Source organism: Daucus carota, chromosome 2, assembly GCF_001625215.2.
Source record: "Daucus carota subsp. sativus chromosome 2, DH1 v3.0, whole genome shotgun sequence".
Classification (NCBI taxonomy): Eukaryota; Viridiplantae; Streptophyta; class Magnoliopsida; order Apiales; family Apiaceae; genus Daucus; species Daucus carota.
Window position 1 is genome coordinate 17,843,515 of NC_030382.2, and position 17,739 is coordinate 17,861,253.

Below are 17,739 nucleotides of genomic sequence, written 5' to 3' on the forward strand. Positions count from 1 at the left end.
TAGACATTACAGGACAAAATTTACCTTTTTACAATAAGACAAAATTTACGTTTGACTAGTATTGTTAAAAAAACATACAAAATAAACATAAAAAATTTTAATTTTTTTTATACATGACTAATATTGTTAGTTCTCGACATCCGTGCGGTTAGATCATCGAAAAAAAATTTAAAAATTAATATAAAGCTAATCTTATACATAACAAAGATTCTATCTAGTACTTTCTAAATTGTAAACATAAAACACATACTAATACTTACGTCCGAACTACAAAATTATTTTGGTGTTACAAATGAACAATACGTATTTCTATATATGCATGATATAAATATATTTGTAAAGACAAAGAGTATAAAAACAAGAATTGATCAAGGAAATGCGAATTTTTAACTCTTAAAAATGAAAATTTATTATACAACGGTTTTGGGCCCAATAACCGTTGTCTACACTACTTTTATACAACGGATTTTTCCCCAAGCGTTGTTTTAGCCTATTTTAGGCAACAGAGTCTCTTACAACGGCATAAATTTCGTAACCGTTGTGTCATTTTCAATGAAACAACATAGGTTCGTATAAATACCGTTGTCTTTTACACACTGTAGGACAAAAAATAACTTTTTATAATAAGACAAAATTGACATTTGACTAGTATTGCTAATAAAACATACAAACTAAACATAAAAAATTTTGATTTTTTTATACATGACTAATATTACTAGTTCTCGACATCCGTTGAGGCAGATCATCGAAACAAATATTTATAAATTAATACAGAGCTAATCGTATACATAGAGATTCTATTCAGTACTTTATTCTCAATTTCAAAATAAAACACAAACTAATACTCATGTCTGAACTACAAAATTATCTTAGGAGTACAAATGAACAATAAATTTTTGCATATATACATAACATAAATATATTTGTTAATTAGAGTACAAAAACGTTACAATAGAGATGATTATAAGTTATAATTATTAAATATAATGTATATATGAAAAATAAATGATTACATATTAAATTTGAGCTAATAATTATTTTAATATGCACAGAAGAAATAATATAATACATAATCAAATTATTAATACATAATTTAATAATATTTTATGTCAAAATATAAAATATTATATAATAATTATATATAATATTAAATATATAAATAATAATTATGTATATTGACAAAATACAACTAATTTTTTTAAATTTTCAATTATATTCCAATATTATAATATATATGTATATATATGAATTTAAGTAATATAACTTTTAATTATATAACACATACTTCTAATTGTTTTTAATAAATTATTTAAATTAAAATAATTTTAATTATTCTTATGCTACGAGGGTCACAGATCGGGGTAGTAACATAAGGTTGCAGGGCTGTTAATGGAGGTTGGGGATTGTGTGTTTGAGGGTCGGTGGCGACGCCACCACTGTTAATCTAAGAGTGGATTGGGGGTCGCAGATCTGGGTAGCACAAGAGTTGTAGCACAACTGGGTACATGCCAAATGTGTTCTCCACACTCTCTCTCATCCATTTTGTCTCCATTAGAGGTGAACCCTTCTTTAATTTGTCTGAGCTCTGTATTAAATTCACTGGATTAATCAGGTTCGCTGCTTCTTTGTGATTTGTATTTTTTGTTTTGCTGTTTTGATTTGAAGTCGTGAAGAATTTGAATCTAGAAGTTTTGATTTTATGCTTTCAAATGAAGATTATTATAACACTAGGGGGTTTATTATGTCTAAATGGAAACAGAACAATTTGGAGGCGGTCTTCATTTTGAGTATCCATGTGGTCCTCTTGCATCTGGGTTTGCTATGCTTTTCACACGAGATTAACTGAAATTTATGTTTGTGGGCAACATGAATCTCTTATCTTATTTATGAGTTTAATTTAGTTTATTTGTGTTTGCGTGGCTTGAATTTGTATTTCCTCACTACTGATTGTTATTTTTTAAATTATCCATGTGATTTGGGCTTATATCAGGTGTTCTCAGGGGAATTTTCAGGGGAACTTTAAATTAGGTCATTAAGTTGCAGTTTTGGTAAATTGGGGCTTTCATTGTATATATTTGATTACATACAACTGTTAATATTTGAGCAGGCAAAGCTCTGGCAAGGCTCAAGAGCTCAAATGAAGACATATCGATGGGGTGACATGTATGGCTAACAATCCGAGTAATTTAAGGTATATTGTTCTTGACACTGGTTTTTAGCTTGTTGTCTTTAGTTTAGTTGTGAATAATGAGATGGTGCAGAAGCTCATTAAGTCTGCAATCATTTATAAATTTTATAGCATTATTAAGCAAGGTTTGGGTGTCTAGGCTAGATGTGCTTTGCTCATAAAATAAAGGTAAGAACATAAAAACAACATTGCAGAGTAATCAGTTGGCTATCTATCCGAGAAATTTTATAGCATTGATAAATAGTCCATTACAAATAAGAATAAATCACCCTAAAAAGCCGTGTAATAATTGGCAATACAGACTCAACAAGGAGAAAACAAACACAGGGGCTTAGTAAACACTATTAAATATGGATAAAAAATACGATTAACATTGCAAAACTAAGCCGGGACAAAATTCTAATCAGAAACTGGATTAGGAATGCTAGGAAACACAACATCAACTATGAGCATAATAAGTGATAAGCCACTATGAACCTCATCTGATTGAAAGGAAATAAGTCAAGGTCATTAGAGTTTCCATGAACAATACAGGCAGCACTGTTCTCAAATTTTTGCAAACATATTAGTAGGATTCAAATTCTCGTTCTTGTCACTATTCATAATATGATTAAGAACTGAAGTATGATTTGATATTTTTTTTTAATATCATCTCAGGCAAAAGAAGGGTGCATGGCCTTTTACTTGAAGGTAAACTGGTACATAAATTAGTGCATGCTCTATACCATGTGTTCTCTACTTTAATCAATACAAACATCTATATTAATATAGTTCATGTTGTCGAATACTGGTTGTTGCCTTTTTCTGCATTTTTTTTCAGTTGCTAATTATAAAAGCATTCACTAGATACTCTTGTATGTTTCTACATGCATTTAAAACGTGAAATTTAATAAAACTTTAAAGACTATCAAAAAAATAAAAGTATAGTGAGTGCTTAGTGTTTGTGATTTTTATATGTATATATCATAGAGTGATCTCTCATTTACTTGTGTTCTTGCAGTCATCAAACACGAAAACAATATGATAAGGGAACCAACCGTCCCAAAGAAAATCCTGCCAGCATTCCTCCAAGTTCTAGATAAACTTTAGATACTACAATTACGGCAGCACCAAGGTTGATGGAGCTCACATCTATAGAAACACATGCTGAATGATATGCAAGGCCAGGTTGATTAATTTTTGTGAGGTTGCAATTAAATGTAGATTCATGTATGTTTTATTTATTATATGTATTTTAGGTATTTATATATTTGGGATTTTCCACCCTTAGTGGAAATATTGGTGGATATTAGATGGTATATGTGGTTGGTTGTATCATTGGTTATTAACACATAATGAAAATTTTTGTTTACAAATTTTTGGCTTGTTAATTACATTCTCTAGCCTAGTTTAATCGAGTTATGTGAAATCATTGTATATTATGTTTTTAGCTAATGGGATAATATAGGACCATTGTCATATATAACATGATACAATGGCCATTATTCATAAAAAACATTGTCTCATAAAATTGAAAACAATGATTTTTGTTACAAAACCATTGTCTAAGCAAATGACTTGCAATAATGATGAAACAGAAACAATTGTTAAAACATGTAAAAGACAACTAACATTATAAAGAAAACCATTGTCTGACATAATTAAACACAATAACCTGGGTAATTAAAATATTGTTAGAACATGCCTTACACAAGTAGGCTGGTGTTCTAAACCCGTTGTGTAAGAGAGGAAATAACAAGCATCTCTATTTCAAATATCGTTGTCCGATCTTCTTACTAACAAGTGTAGCTAACTAATGAAACCGTTGTTGCAAGTCTTATTAACAACACGAATTTGGAAAATTACTGTTGTTATGAGTCGTTTACAACAACATTTCCTTTTAAGAATCCCGTTGTTGTTTCTGGGTGTCGCACAACACTTTATTAAATGTAAACTCTTGTATTGCTCAATCTCAGACAACGGTGCGCCCGTTGTCTGATATGCATATCAGACGGCGCCTTGATAGACCACGGTTTTCCGTGGTTTCAGACAACGGGCAAAAACCGTTGTCTGATGCAGTTTTTGTTGTAGTGTCAGATGCCTTAAGAACTGGAACTCTAAAAGACGAAGCTTGTGATTTTTCAGACATGATTGTGATTAAGATCTCACTGTAGTTATCTTAACAGAGCTGGCTCTGATACCACTTGTTAGGTCCTATAAACTCACTATATAAGTTGATATAGTGAACACAATCAATAACACAATATGACAATATAAGAGATTGAAAGCAGTAAACTCTTATTCACAAAGCTTGAATGGTTACAAAAACTCTCTCAGTGATTTATATATTATCACTAAGAGCTGCTAGGGTTCTTCTAAGAATATACTCGATAACTTTACTCCTATAGAGTAACCCTAATCTGTGTTTATATAGACACAGTTACAAAATCAATCTCTGATTTGATATCCTATAAATCAGCTATGTATTCTATCAATCAAAGATTGCTACTGTTTTCTGTTTGGTTTCCATAGTCAGCAAATCACTCCTCCGCTTCTATCCTTCCTTGAAGTATATCCGCTTCTGAGCTCTTTCCACGTGTAAACTCTGATGATCCTTGACTATGTAAACTCTGATCAGACTTTATCAAACTCTGGTCAGACTTTATTAAACTCTGATCAGCTTCCAGCTTAAACTCTGATCACTCCTGTTCTAAAACAAACTTTAAGAACATTAGTAATCATCAATTATATCTAACAAAGCATAATTTTCCCACGTCGAGAAAACAAAGACCAAAGCATGTCGCATATGTATAAATAGAGGCATAATGCCTAGCGTTTGAATTACTTACCTGGATGCGATCAATGGGCGATCAATAAGGCTCATGGCCTAGGTCAGTGACCTCCATTGCACTAAGGTTCATGGCCTAGGTCGGTGACCTCCATTGCACTGAGGAGGGGCCCATTGATTGTTAACTATAAGTTACTTTAGACTTTAGGGCTATGTACAAAATATTTTTACTAGTCACAATTGATTTTGCAATTTTGAGAAATTTATGAAATCGATTTCGTGAAAAATTAGTAAAAATATGTTTTTATGGTAGCGAGCCCAACAACCTGAGATTTGGTAAAATAAAAACGAAAACAGGAAGCAAAACCTTTAAAAACCATTTAGCACCTCTATTACCAGGACACAGTAAATTTCAGTAGCCTAAATCTAACACTTAGTCTAAGATTTGATTTGTATTTTTAAAGAATCATGCTTGTATTTGGATATTAAGAAGCAATATATTCAACAACTCGTATTTTTCTTTTGATAATTAAACACATGCACATACCCGCCTTGTCTTTGACAAGATTTGGACCCTCGATAACCCAATCAAACTATACTGTACTTTGCAATTTCATATAAACATAATTTAGATAAACATTATAAGAAAACTTGATCATACACCATTCATTGATCATACACCATTCATTGATCATACACCATTCATAACAGATGGTAAAAGTTTTACGCTGCTAAATTAGTTTGTACAAAAGTTATAAATTCATTCACCAAGGTTAGGCCAACGACTTGTAGTATCATATGCACATTTCTACTTGTGGATTTTAGTCTTAAAGTCAAAGTGAATTTCCAAAAGTTAGCCTTAAAAGATTAGTTAGTCCCTCATAAACCTTGTATCCATTACAAGGGATAATCCCCTGCTTCATCGTCAACGTCTTCATCATCATGGTTTCTTAAGATTTCACGATCCATTGAAGATTTTTCAATACTAGTACCCTGAAATTGAAATTATCTTCATGAACACAGGAAATAGCATTTCAAAAATGAATATTCGCTGCAAATACAAGAAAAACAAGAGATTAAAGCTTCACGCAATCAAAACTAAAACTGAAGAACCCCCCCCCCCTCCGTTTAACACACTTATATGAATATTGTTAGAATTCAAACCCTCATAAGTAGTATCAATAATGCATGGAAAATTGGCTTGCTGGAATCATGGATTCAACATTCGTGCACACAACAGCCAAGAAGAAGAATAACTGCAAGAGACAATGACTCCAGGTTTACTGGGGTTACATAAATAAGAATAGTTATCTGAATAAAAGGATAAGTAGCTGCCTAGTCAATGTTTACCGCTTCTGGATAATTATAATACAAACTGGAGCAGCTAGATGGTAGCACGTAGCAATAACTCTTTTTCTCTGTTCAACATAGAAAACTGCAGGTCAATTCAGAACCCTAAATATAAGGTGGGCTGGTACAAAGTTCTGATGCAGTGTTCTCCACCTTCAGTAAAAATACGTTGGTCATATGCAGTGACAGTTCTGCACGTGGCAGAGGTGGCTTTAACGGTGGCTACTGTGGTGGACGAGGACGAGGAAGGCAGTCCTTCAATAGAGGCCAGAATTCTGAAGGCTATCAGCCATCTGGTCGTGGTCAAAATTTCAGAGGCCGAGGACGAGGCGGATATCACTAACGAGGTGATAAGTCTCAATATCAGTGCTATAACTGTAATAAATATGGTCATTTCAGTTATGAGTGTAGAGCACCAAAGGTGAAAGGAAGAAGTCATTTTGCAGCAGCAAAAGAAGACAAAGATGTTGGCACTACAATGTTTCTCACTTACAAAGGAGATGGGGAAAGCAAGAAGAATGTTTGGTATCTTGACTCAGGGGCCATTAATCACATGACTGGCCAGAAGGAGTTATCCACAGAGATAGACGACACCATCAGTGGAGAAGTTACTTTTGGTGACTCGTCAAAGATTCTGGTCAAAGGAAAAGGTACTGTCACGATCATGTCAAAGAAAGGTGAAAAGAAATATATAAATGATGTTTATTATATTCCTGTATTGAAAAATAATATCATCAGTCTTGGCCAACTTGTGGAGAAAGGATATAATATACAGATGCAGAACAATTGCCTCATCAGAAATCAAGCTCGGGAATTGGTTGCGAATGTGGAGATGTCAAAGAATCGTTTGTTTATGATTGATATGCAAACGAAGGTATAGAAGTGCTTAAAGTTAGTCATTAAAAATAACTCGTGGTTGTGGCATTTGAGATATGGTCATCTTGGATTTTATGGCTTGAAATTATTGTCGAAGACAAAAATGGTGGACGGTTTTCCAGAAATCAACGAACCAGAAAATTTGTGTGAAGCGTGTGTAAAAGGGAAACAACATCGACAAAGTTTTCCCGTTAGGAAGTGATGGATATCCAGGAGGCCATTGGAGATTGTTCATACAGATATTGCTGGTCCATTTGATATCTCATCACTTGGTGGTAATAGATATTACCTAACATTTATTGATGATTTTAGTAGGAACTTGTACATATTATCACATGCACAAGTTGGGGGATATTGTTGAGTATATTTGATGATATCAACATTTACTATCAGAATATGAAGATCAAATTTTGTCTGAGATCAATACTTGACAAGCACAGAGTATATGAGAGTTTATCGTCAGAGAATGTTTCTCAGAGTTTGCCCCACACATGGTTGGTAGGAGATGATTGATCATAATCAAGAAGATATATACGGCAAAGATATGTCGGTTCTAGGACTTTAGTAATTAAAAGTTATCAATCATATGATATGTACTGTAATGCATAAATCATGTTAATCATATATTTAATCGATAGGCTAGTTGTGTAGTATATAAGCATAGATTAGGTTTACACTATATGTGTTAAGTAACATAGTTATGGTGTAACCTAGCAACTCTCAAAATATATGTTCATGCTTTGAGAGAGTAGTTGTTATTCAGTGTCCATGAGTTTTTAGCAGTCAATACAAAAACTTTTTTTGGTTCAATTGTGTTTATCTTTTGAATTAATTGTTACCACTGTATTCAACCCCGTTTTTATTGTGGACTAAGGCCTATCATTTCTAATCGAAAATTTTGAATATATAATACTTGAGTTAGAACTCCATTTAAGATGACTACACTTGACTTTTTTTATATATAATCATGTGGTTTTCTTTTACTTCAATAATCGCAAAAGTACGGTGTATTATAGTGACAAAAAATTGTGATGAAATTATATAATGATTTATTCACAAGTCTTTTATCTTAACTACAACAAATGTGCATTACAAGCCTCTTATAAATTCTCAATATAGAATGAATGACATATATCTCATGCAAGAAAATATTAGAATTAACATATTGTGTCCCTAAAATATATTTTCAAAAAGGATGCAAACTTTCTCACGATACTCCAATCATCACTCGTAGGCCTTCCATCAATGTTATTCAACTTGAGATGTTTTTTGTATCTAGGCTCTTGTGTATCATACCTATCAAATGCCCTTTCAGATTTCTCCACCACATCTAGCGTCTCATATGTTGAATTCCATCTAGTATCCACATCTAGAATAAAAGATCTTTTTACCTCAACTATCTCATATTTTGCACATTTCATAAACACCACCTCTTTAGCTGGTGAATGTCTTATATATTTACCGGAATTTCTCACCCTATTAATTGATGCATCAAATATCCCTAACCCATATTTGCCAACTAAATTTAAAATATGAGCTGAGCAACACACCTTATGTGTAAGTTCTCTCCATTCAAAACACTAGAATCCCAATTACTGATTCTACCTTTTAATCTCTCTAATGCAATATCATTAGAAATAGCATAATCTATCGTGATAGATAACACCCCAGTAATTCACCACTCCACCAAACACTCCTCAATAGCCAATACAATTGCCTTACCTTCATGGCTAGTAATCGGACAAAAGTTTAGTATTCTTTTATGCAACTTCCAATCTTTGTCAATAAAATGTGCGGTTAAACACATATAATTAATTTTTTGATTAGAAGTCCATGTGTCCGTACTAAGGCAAAGACGTTTTATTTGTTCAAGTAATGAGACATTTAAATTATTTCTCCTAAGAGCATACATTCCATAAGATTCACGTGCAACCGTCCATCTTGATGGAATTTGAAACATTGGTTGCACGGTAGCCTGAAATTCTCCGGAACCCTCCCCAAACTTAAATGGAAATTCATCAACAACAATCATCTTAATATAGTCCTCTCTCGCCAAATCCTTGTCAAAAGTCCAACTATTCAATGTTGTGAGGCCACTATCTCTATTATTTTAAAAAGCTAATTTGGATTGATCACCTTGAACACTATATAAGTTGCAAGTTTTCAAATGATGATGCAAACTACTGTACCAGTACTTGAAGAATTTGCACTTAACTCCTTACCACGATACTTGCACTTTGCTTTCATTTTGTTGTCCTCACTTTCAAATTTAATATAGTGATCCAATATTCGAGCTCTAGATTCCATTTTATTTTGCTTTCTCGGCTTTGAAGCTATTGTTTCAGTTTGAGTTTCGAGTCCATCTTAATAATCTCCTTCGTATTCCATCTACAAATATAATAAAATAACTCATACAAGTCCATGCTTGGAAGTCTATTGTGCCTACTGTTGTGTATACAACTATACAACTATACACAAGTATGTAACATAAATACACACAAATCTGAAATACACATAACTCATAACACAAGTATAAAATTCCCCAATTGGCAGTGGCACGCAAAGAAACAATAGCCACAAATCGATTCAAGAATAATGACATAAAACTGAATCGATTCAAGAATATATACCTGGATGCTGGATCACACTGGATGTGGTTGGGTTTGATTCTTTGAAGTTTTGAGCTCAGTTTGGAAGCTAATCGCAGCAGGTCGTAGGCTTGAGGCTCGTAGGTCGCGATGGAAGTTGATCGGTAGTTAATGAACTGGTTTCTAATTAGTTATTTAGGTTTAGGCCATAGTCTTAGTAGATACACGATTATAATGTTGGAATATTTATATTATTCACCTAAATACTATTTCTTATAAAGTAATAAAATCGGTTAACCATTCGGTTTTCGGTTATTCGAGGTTTAAAAACCAAAAAACCAAAATTTAGCTACCAAAAACCGAACTGAAATTTAATTTCGGTTAACCGAACATAAATTATTTTGGTTTTTCGGTTCGATTTTCAGTTAACCGAACCAAATGCACACCCCTACCTAGGAGAAGTTATATGTACTCAAGACCTATGAACTTGAGTTCCAAAAAGATGAAAAAATGGACAAAGGATGAAGGAACGGAAAGAGTGTGGCCTTCGTTGCAGAAAAGGATGAAGAACATGGGATGGCACTTTAGAATGTGAATACTAAAGCTACACCAAACTAAAGCTACACCAAATATGAATGCTTGTGAAGGGAGGACATAAGCTGGTAAAGGAGATGGAAAGCTGATAGAAGAGGATGATGAATCTTCTACACAAGCTGAGCTTGATGATATTGATGCAAATCTGGCCTTTTGTCTTATAAAATTCTTCAAGCATAAGTTCAAAGGAAACTTTTTTTATGTGTAAACCATTTAGAAGGAGTAGTCATCCAAAATCATCAAACTTGGTTAACAGATCAAAATTTAAATGTTACAACTGTGGTCTAAGTACTTGGTCAATTCTCTAATGAGTGCATAGAACCCATAGCTGAAAGGAAAAGCTCCTCAACTGAATATATTGATTACATAAAGAAATACTTTAACCTCTTAAAGCAAAAGAAAAGAGCATTCATCACTACGGAGAAAGTCTGGGCAGCTGTGGAGATGATTCATATGATGATCTTCTTGTGAATATTCCTTCATGGCTAAAGAGATGAATGAGAAGCCAAACACCTATAAGCAGTTGATAGTTAAAAACCACTAACACTTCTGAACTTTCTAATATTGTGAATGCTAGAAAATTATTGATGACATGTCAAATGAAATATAAAATCTTATAGTTTCTCTAAATCATTAACCAAAATTGTAGAATAAATAGCGCTAATGATTTATTGTTTGAGAGAAATGCTACACTAGACTCTGAATTACCTCAGCTTAAGAAAATCAAAAGGGATACCAATATAGCAAGGAAAGATATAGTGGTTGTGTATAAAACAGAGGAAATATTTAAAAAGCTGTTGGAAAGAGAGCAAAAAATTATTGCTAAGTGAAAGGATACCATCAATGTCATTGATGGTACGCAAGCCTCGAACAAAGATAGAAAAACCTTTGAAGAAGAAGTTGATGAATCAACAGATGATGATCATCCGTTCACGGATAATCCACCAACCGATAACAGTTATCCATTGAAGACTCGGAAATCAGTTAAGCTGAAAAAGCTTAATAAAAGATTTGGGTTCATCAACAAATATTTTGTAGGAGAAAGCAACAAAACCAATGGAGTTGAAAAAGCAAATATAGGGCACTTACCTTTTGACAGATAACTTGAGACGGCTCAAGGACTTCCATACAAAGATATATATTATATTTATTTTTTTGGCGCTTAACATATCCTAATTTGAAAATTTCCACGTGAAGTCATACTTTGCTTAAAGTCATACTTTGGACAACGAGCAGACATTCCGTCTAAAGTTAGGAGCAAACGACAGTTTCTATAACATCGTCAAAAGCTCCACAAGCTTAAAAATTTAAAATATTCAATGTCATCAAGTACTTTTGACGGCATGTTGACTTTGAGTTAAATTTAAAGTGGTCCATTGTTCTCATGAATTTCGCATTGGCGTCAAAAGCTCACTTACAGATATTAATACACTCACCAACCAAAAGAAATGATCTTCTTCAGCTTTATTTTTCTGTGATGAAAAAATACACTAGTAGTTTATTGTTCATCTTTTTAAGGACTTCGCTGTATAGTATATTTTGCACTTAAACTAAACACAAATAATTGATCTTAAGGAGTCAGAGTGACAAATGAATTATTATCATGTTATATATTACTTGCCCAAAAAATCATATATGGAGTGTTATTATAGTAACAAAAATTTGTCAAAATATTATACATTTATCTTTGTTACAAGGGTTTTTCCAATATATATAGCAATAAACATTTGATAAAATCGTTATGTATATTCTTGAGAGATATACCACAAACTAATAATAGGGTAGTAATTTTGAAATAAGGTAGTAATTTGTCCTGCATAAAAGAAAATCTTAATTTAAAGTTGATATGCTTTCCTTTTGACAATTACAAATAACTAGCACAAGGTTTATATACCAATGTATCCTAAATTTTAAAATCAGATTACAAACTAGTTTAACTATCACTACAACAAAAACTGCATCAGACAACGGTTTTTGCCCGTTGTCTGAAACCACGGAAAACCGTGGTCTATCGAGACGCCGTCTGATATGCATATCAGACAACGGGCGCACCGTTGTCTGAGATTGAGCAATACAAGAGTTTACATTTAATAAACTGTTGTGCGACACCCAGAAACAACAACGGGATTCTTAAAAGGAAATGTTGTTGTAAACGACTCATAACAACAGTATTTTTCCAAATTCGTGTTGTTAATAAGACTTGCAACAACGGTTTCATTAGTTAGCTACACTTGTTAGTAAGAAGATCGGACAACGATATTTGAAATAGAGATGCTTGTTATTTCCTCTCTTACACAACGGGTTTAGAACACCAGCCTACTTGTGTAAGGCATGTTCTAACAATATTTTAATTACCCAGGTTATTGTGTTTAATTATGTCAGACAATGGTTTTCTTTATAATGTTAGTTGTCTTTTACATGTTTTAACAATTGTTTCTGTTTCATCATTATTGCAAGTCATTTGCTTAGACAATGGTTTTGTAACAAAAATCATTGTTTTCAATTTTATGAGACAATGTTTTTTATGAATAATGGCCATTGTATCATGTTATATATGACAATGGTCCTATATTATCCCATTAGCTAAAAACATAATATACAATGATTTCACATAACTCGATTAAACTAGGCTAGAGAATGTAATTAACAAGCCAAAAATTTGTAAACAAAAATTTTCATTATGTGTTAATAACCAATGATACAACCAACCACATATACCATCTAATATCCACCAATATTTCCACTAAGGGTGGAAAATCCCAAATATATAAATACCTAAAATACATATAATAAATAAAACATACATGAATCTACATTTAATTGCAACCTCACAAAAATTAATCAACCTGGCCTTGCATATCATTCAGCATGTGTTTCTATAGATGTGAGCTCCATCAACCTTGGTGCTGCCGTAATTGTAGTATCTAAAGTTTATCTAGAACTTGGAGGAATGCTGGCAGGATTTTCTTTGGGACGGTTGGTTCCCTTATCATATTGTTTTCGTGTTTGATGACTGCAAGAACACAAGTAAATGAGAGATCACTCTATGATATATACATATAAAAATCACAAACACTAAGCACTCACTATACTTTTATTTTTTCGATAGTCTTTAAAGTTTTATTAAATTTCACGTTTTAAATGCATGTAGAAACATACAAGAGTATCTAGTGAATGCTTTTATAATTAGCAACTGAAAAAAAATGCAGAAAAAGGCAACAACCAGTATTCGACAACATGAACTATATTAATATAGATGTTTGTATTGATTAAAGTAGAGAACACATGGTATAGAGCATGCACTAATTTATGTACCAGTTTACCTTCAAGTAAAAGGCCATGCACCCTTCTTTTGCCTGAGATGATATTAAAAAAAAATATCAAATCATACTTCAGTTCTTAATCATATTATGAATAGTGACAAGAACGACAATTTGAATCCTACTAATATGTTTGCAAAAATTTGAGAACAGTGCTGCCTGTATTGTTCATGGAAACTCTAATGACCTTGACTTATTTCCTTTCAATCAGATGAGGTTCATAGTGGCTTATCACTTATTATGCTCATAGTTGATGTTGTGTTTCCTAGCATTCCTAATCCAGTTTCTGATTAGAATTTTGTCCCAGCTTAGTTTTGCAATGTTAATCGTATTTTTTATCCATATTTAATAGTGTTTACTAAGCCCCTGTGTTTGTTTTCTCCTTGTTGAGTCTGTATTGCCAATTATTACACGGCTTTTTAGGGTGATTTATTCTTATTTGTAATGGACTATTTATCAATGCTATAAAATTTCTCGGATAGATAGCCAACTGATTACTCTGCAATGTTGTTTTTATGTTCTTGCCTTTATTTTATGAGCAAAGCACATCTAGCCTAGACACCCAAACCTTGCTTAATAATGCTATAAAATTTATAAATGATTGCAGACTTAATGAGCTTCTGCACCATCTCATTATTCACAACTAAACTAAAGACAACAAGCTAAAAACCAGTGTCAAGAACAATATACCTTAAATTACTCGGATTGTTAGCCATACATGTCACCCCATCGATATGTCTTCATTTGAGCTCTTGAGCCTTGCCAGAGCTTTGCCTGCTCAAATATTAACAGTTGTATGTAATCAAATATATACAATGAAAGCCCCAATTTACCAAAACTGCAACTTAATGACCTAATTTAAAGTTCCCCTGAAAATTCCCCTGAGAACACCTGATATAAGCCCAAATCACATGGATAATTTAAAAAATAACAATCAGTAGTGAGGAAATACAAATTCAAGCCACGCAAACACAAATAAACTAAATTAAACTCATAAATAAGATAAGAGATTCATGTTGCCCACAAACATAAATTTCAGTTAATCTCGTGTGAAAAGCATAGCAAACCCAGATGCAAGAGGACCACATGGATACTCAAAATGAAGACCGCCTCCAAATTGTTCTGTTTCCATTTAGACATAATAAACCCCCGAGTGTTATAATAATCTTCATTTGAAAGCATAAAATCAAAACTTCTAGATTCAAATTCTTCACGACTTCAAATCAAAACAGCAAAACAAAAAATACAAATCACAAAGAAGCAGTGAACCTGATTAATCCAGTGAATTTAATACAGAGCTCAGACAAATTAAAGAAGGGTTCACCTCTAATGGAGACAAAATGGATGAGAGAGAGTGTGGAGAACACATTTGGCATGTACCCAGTTGTGCTACAACTCTTGTGCTACCCAGATCTGCGACCCCCAATCCACTCTTAGATTAACAGTGGTGGGGTCGCCACCGACCCTCAAACACACAATCCCCAACCTCCATTAACAGCCCTGCAACCTTATGTTACTACCCCGATCTGTGACCCTCGTAGCATAAGAATAATTAAAATTATTTTAATTTAAATAATTTATTAAAAACAATTAGAAGTATGTGTTATATAATTAAAAGTTATATTACTTAAATTCATATATATACATATATATTATAATATTGGAATATAATTGAAAATTTAAAAAAATTAGTTGTATTTTGTCAATATACATAATTATTATTTATATATTTAATATTATATATAATTATTATATAATATTTTATATTTTGACATAAAATATTATTAAATTATGTATTAATAATTTGATTATGTATTATATTATTTCTTCTGTGCATATTAAAATAATTATTAGCTCAAATTTAATATGTAATCATTTATTTTTCATATATACATTATATTTAATAATTATAACTTATAATCATCTCTATTGTAACGTTTTTGTACTCTAATTAACAAATATATTTATGTTATGTATATATGCAAAAATTTATTGTTCATTTGTACTCCTAAGATAATTTTGTAGTTCAGACATGAGTATTAGTTTGTGTTTTATTTTGAAATTGAGAATAAAGTACTGAATAGAATCTCTATGTATACGATTAGCTCTGTATTAATTTATAAATATTTGTTTCGATGATCTGCCTCAACGGATGTCGAGAACTAGTAATATTAGTCATGTATAAAAAAATCAAAATTTTTTATGTTTAGTTTGTATGTTTTATTAGCAATACTAGTCAAATGTCAATTTTGTCTTATTATAAAAAGTTATTTTTTGTCCTGCAGTGTGTAAAAGACAACGGTTTTTATACGAACCTATGTTGTTTCATTGAAAATGACACAACGGTTACGAAATTTATGCCGTTGTAAGAGACTCTGTTGCCTAAAATAGGCTAAAACAACGCTTCGGGAAAAATCCGTTGTATAAAAGTAGTGTAGACAACGGTTATTGGGCCCAAAACCGTTGTATAATAAATTTTCATTTTTAAGAGTTAAAAATTCGCATTTCCTTGATCAATTCTTGTTTTTATACTCTTTGTCTTTACAAATATATTTATATCATGCATATATAGAAATATGTATTGTTCATTTGTAACACCAAAATAATTTTGTAGTTCGGACGTAAGTATTAGTATGTGTTTTATGTTTACAATTTAGAAAGTACTAGATAGAATCTTTGTTATGTATAAGATTAGCTCTATATTAATTTTTAAATTTTTTTTCGATTATCTAACCGCACGGATGTCGAGAACTAACAATATTAGTCATGTATAAAAAAATTAAAATTTTTTATGTTTATTTTGTATGTTTTTTTAACAATACTAGTCAAACGTAAATTTTGTCTTATTGTAAAAAGGTAAATTTTGTCCTGTAATGTCTAACCGACAACGGTTTCTATATGTAACTCTGTTGTATCATTGAAAATGACACAACTGTTACGCACGTTATACCATTGTAAGAGAATCCATTGTCTAAATTAGGCTCAAACAACGCTTCAGGGAAAAACCGTTGTATAAAAGTAGTGTAGACAACGGTTTATGAGAAGGAAACCGTTATATAATATATTTTCATTTTTATGAGTTAAAAATTCACATTTCCTTGATCAATTATTGTTTTTCTACTCTTTGTATTAAAGTATATATTTATATTATGCATATATGCAAACACGTATTGTTCATTTGTAATACCAAGACAATTTTGTAATTCGAACGTAAGTATAAGTATGTGTTTTATGTTTACAATTTAGAAAGTACTGGATAGAATCTTTGTTATGTGCATGATTAGCTCTGTATTAATTTATAAATATTTATTTTGATGATCTAACCGTACGGATGTCGAGAACTAACAATATTAGTCATGTATAAAAAAAATCAAATTTTTTATCTTTATTTTGTTTGTTTTTTTAACAATACTAGTCAAATGTAAATTTTGTCTTATTATAAAAAGGTATTTTTTGTCCTGTAGTATCTAACAGACAATGATTTTATTAGTTAGTAAAGGCTTGTCTATAAGGCCATCATACAATGCTAACAAAAACACTTGTATGTTAGCTTCTCAGTCACACAACACTATTTGAAACCCTTGTTTGAACTGCTCGTAAACAACACAACAATTAAAACACTTGTCTAATTACAACAACGGTTTCTTGAACTATTGTCTGAAGTTTCTTCACACATCGGCTCTCAAAACAGTTGTCTAACATGCATCATTATACAATACCACAGTTGAGAAACCGTTGTCTGATTGAATTTACTAGACAATAGTTTTTTTAACCGTTGTAGGTCGTAGGTGTTAGACAATAGTTTTTCGAGGACGAAAAGAAAGTGTTGTGTCTTATTTTAAAACAACGCTTTTTTCACCGTGCGTTGTCTGATCAGTGTTGTCTAATGGTGTTTTTGTTGTAGTGTATATATCATAACATAATTTATCAATAAATTTCTCAAGATAAGAATTTGCACAATATAAATATTTGATCATTGGATTATTTAATCGATGGACCATATTTTACTTGGATAGTTTAATTTTGGTCAGAGAAACAATATCTAATAAAGTATTT

The 17,739-nt window shown here is 31.9% G+C and overlaps 2 long non-coding RNA genes across 3 annotated transcripts; one reads left to right on the top strand and one right to left on the bottom strand.

The window, feature by feature from the left end:
• The first annotated feature begins 1,345 nt into the window (after positions 1-1,345).
• On the top strand, positions 1,346-3,996 carry LOC108208668 (uncharacterized). The gene is made up of 4 exons (XR_010288409.1): positions 1,346-1,557; positions 2,108-2,191; positions 2,846-2,878; positions 3,189-3,996. It is a non-coding gene; the product is annotated as an uncharacterized LOC108208668 (long non-coding RNA).
• An 8,572-nt stretch (positions 3,997-12,568) lies between these two features.
• Positions 12,569-15,208, bottom strand: LOC108203532 (uncharacterized). 2 transcript variants are annotated; one of them, XR_010288411.1, is made up of 4 exons: positions 15,008-15,208; positions 14,374-14,457; positions 13,687-13,719; positions 12,569-13,376 (listed from the first exon to the last, which is right to left on the bottom strand). It is a non-coding gene; the product is annotated as an uncharacterized LOC108203532 (long non-coding RNA). The 2 variants fall into 2 exon arrangements; XR_010288410.1 differs by having other exon boundaries at positions 14,374-15,208.
• Between the last annotated feature and the right edge of the window lie 2,531 nt (positions 15,209-17,739).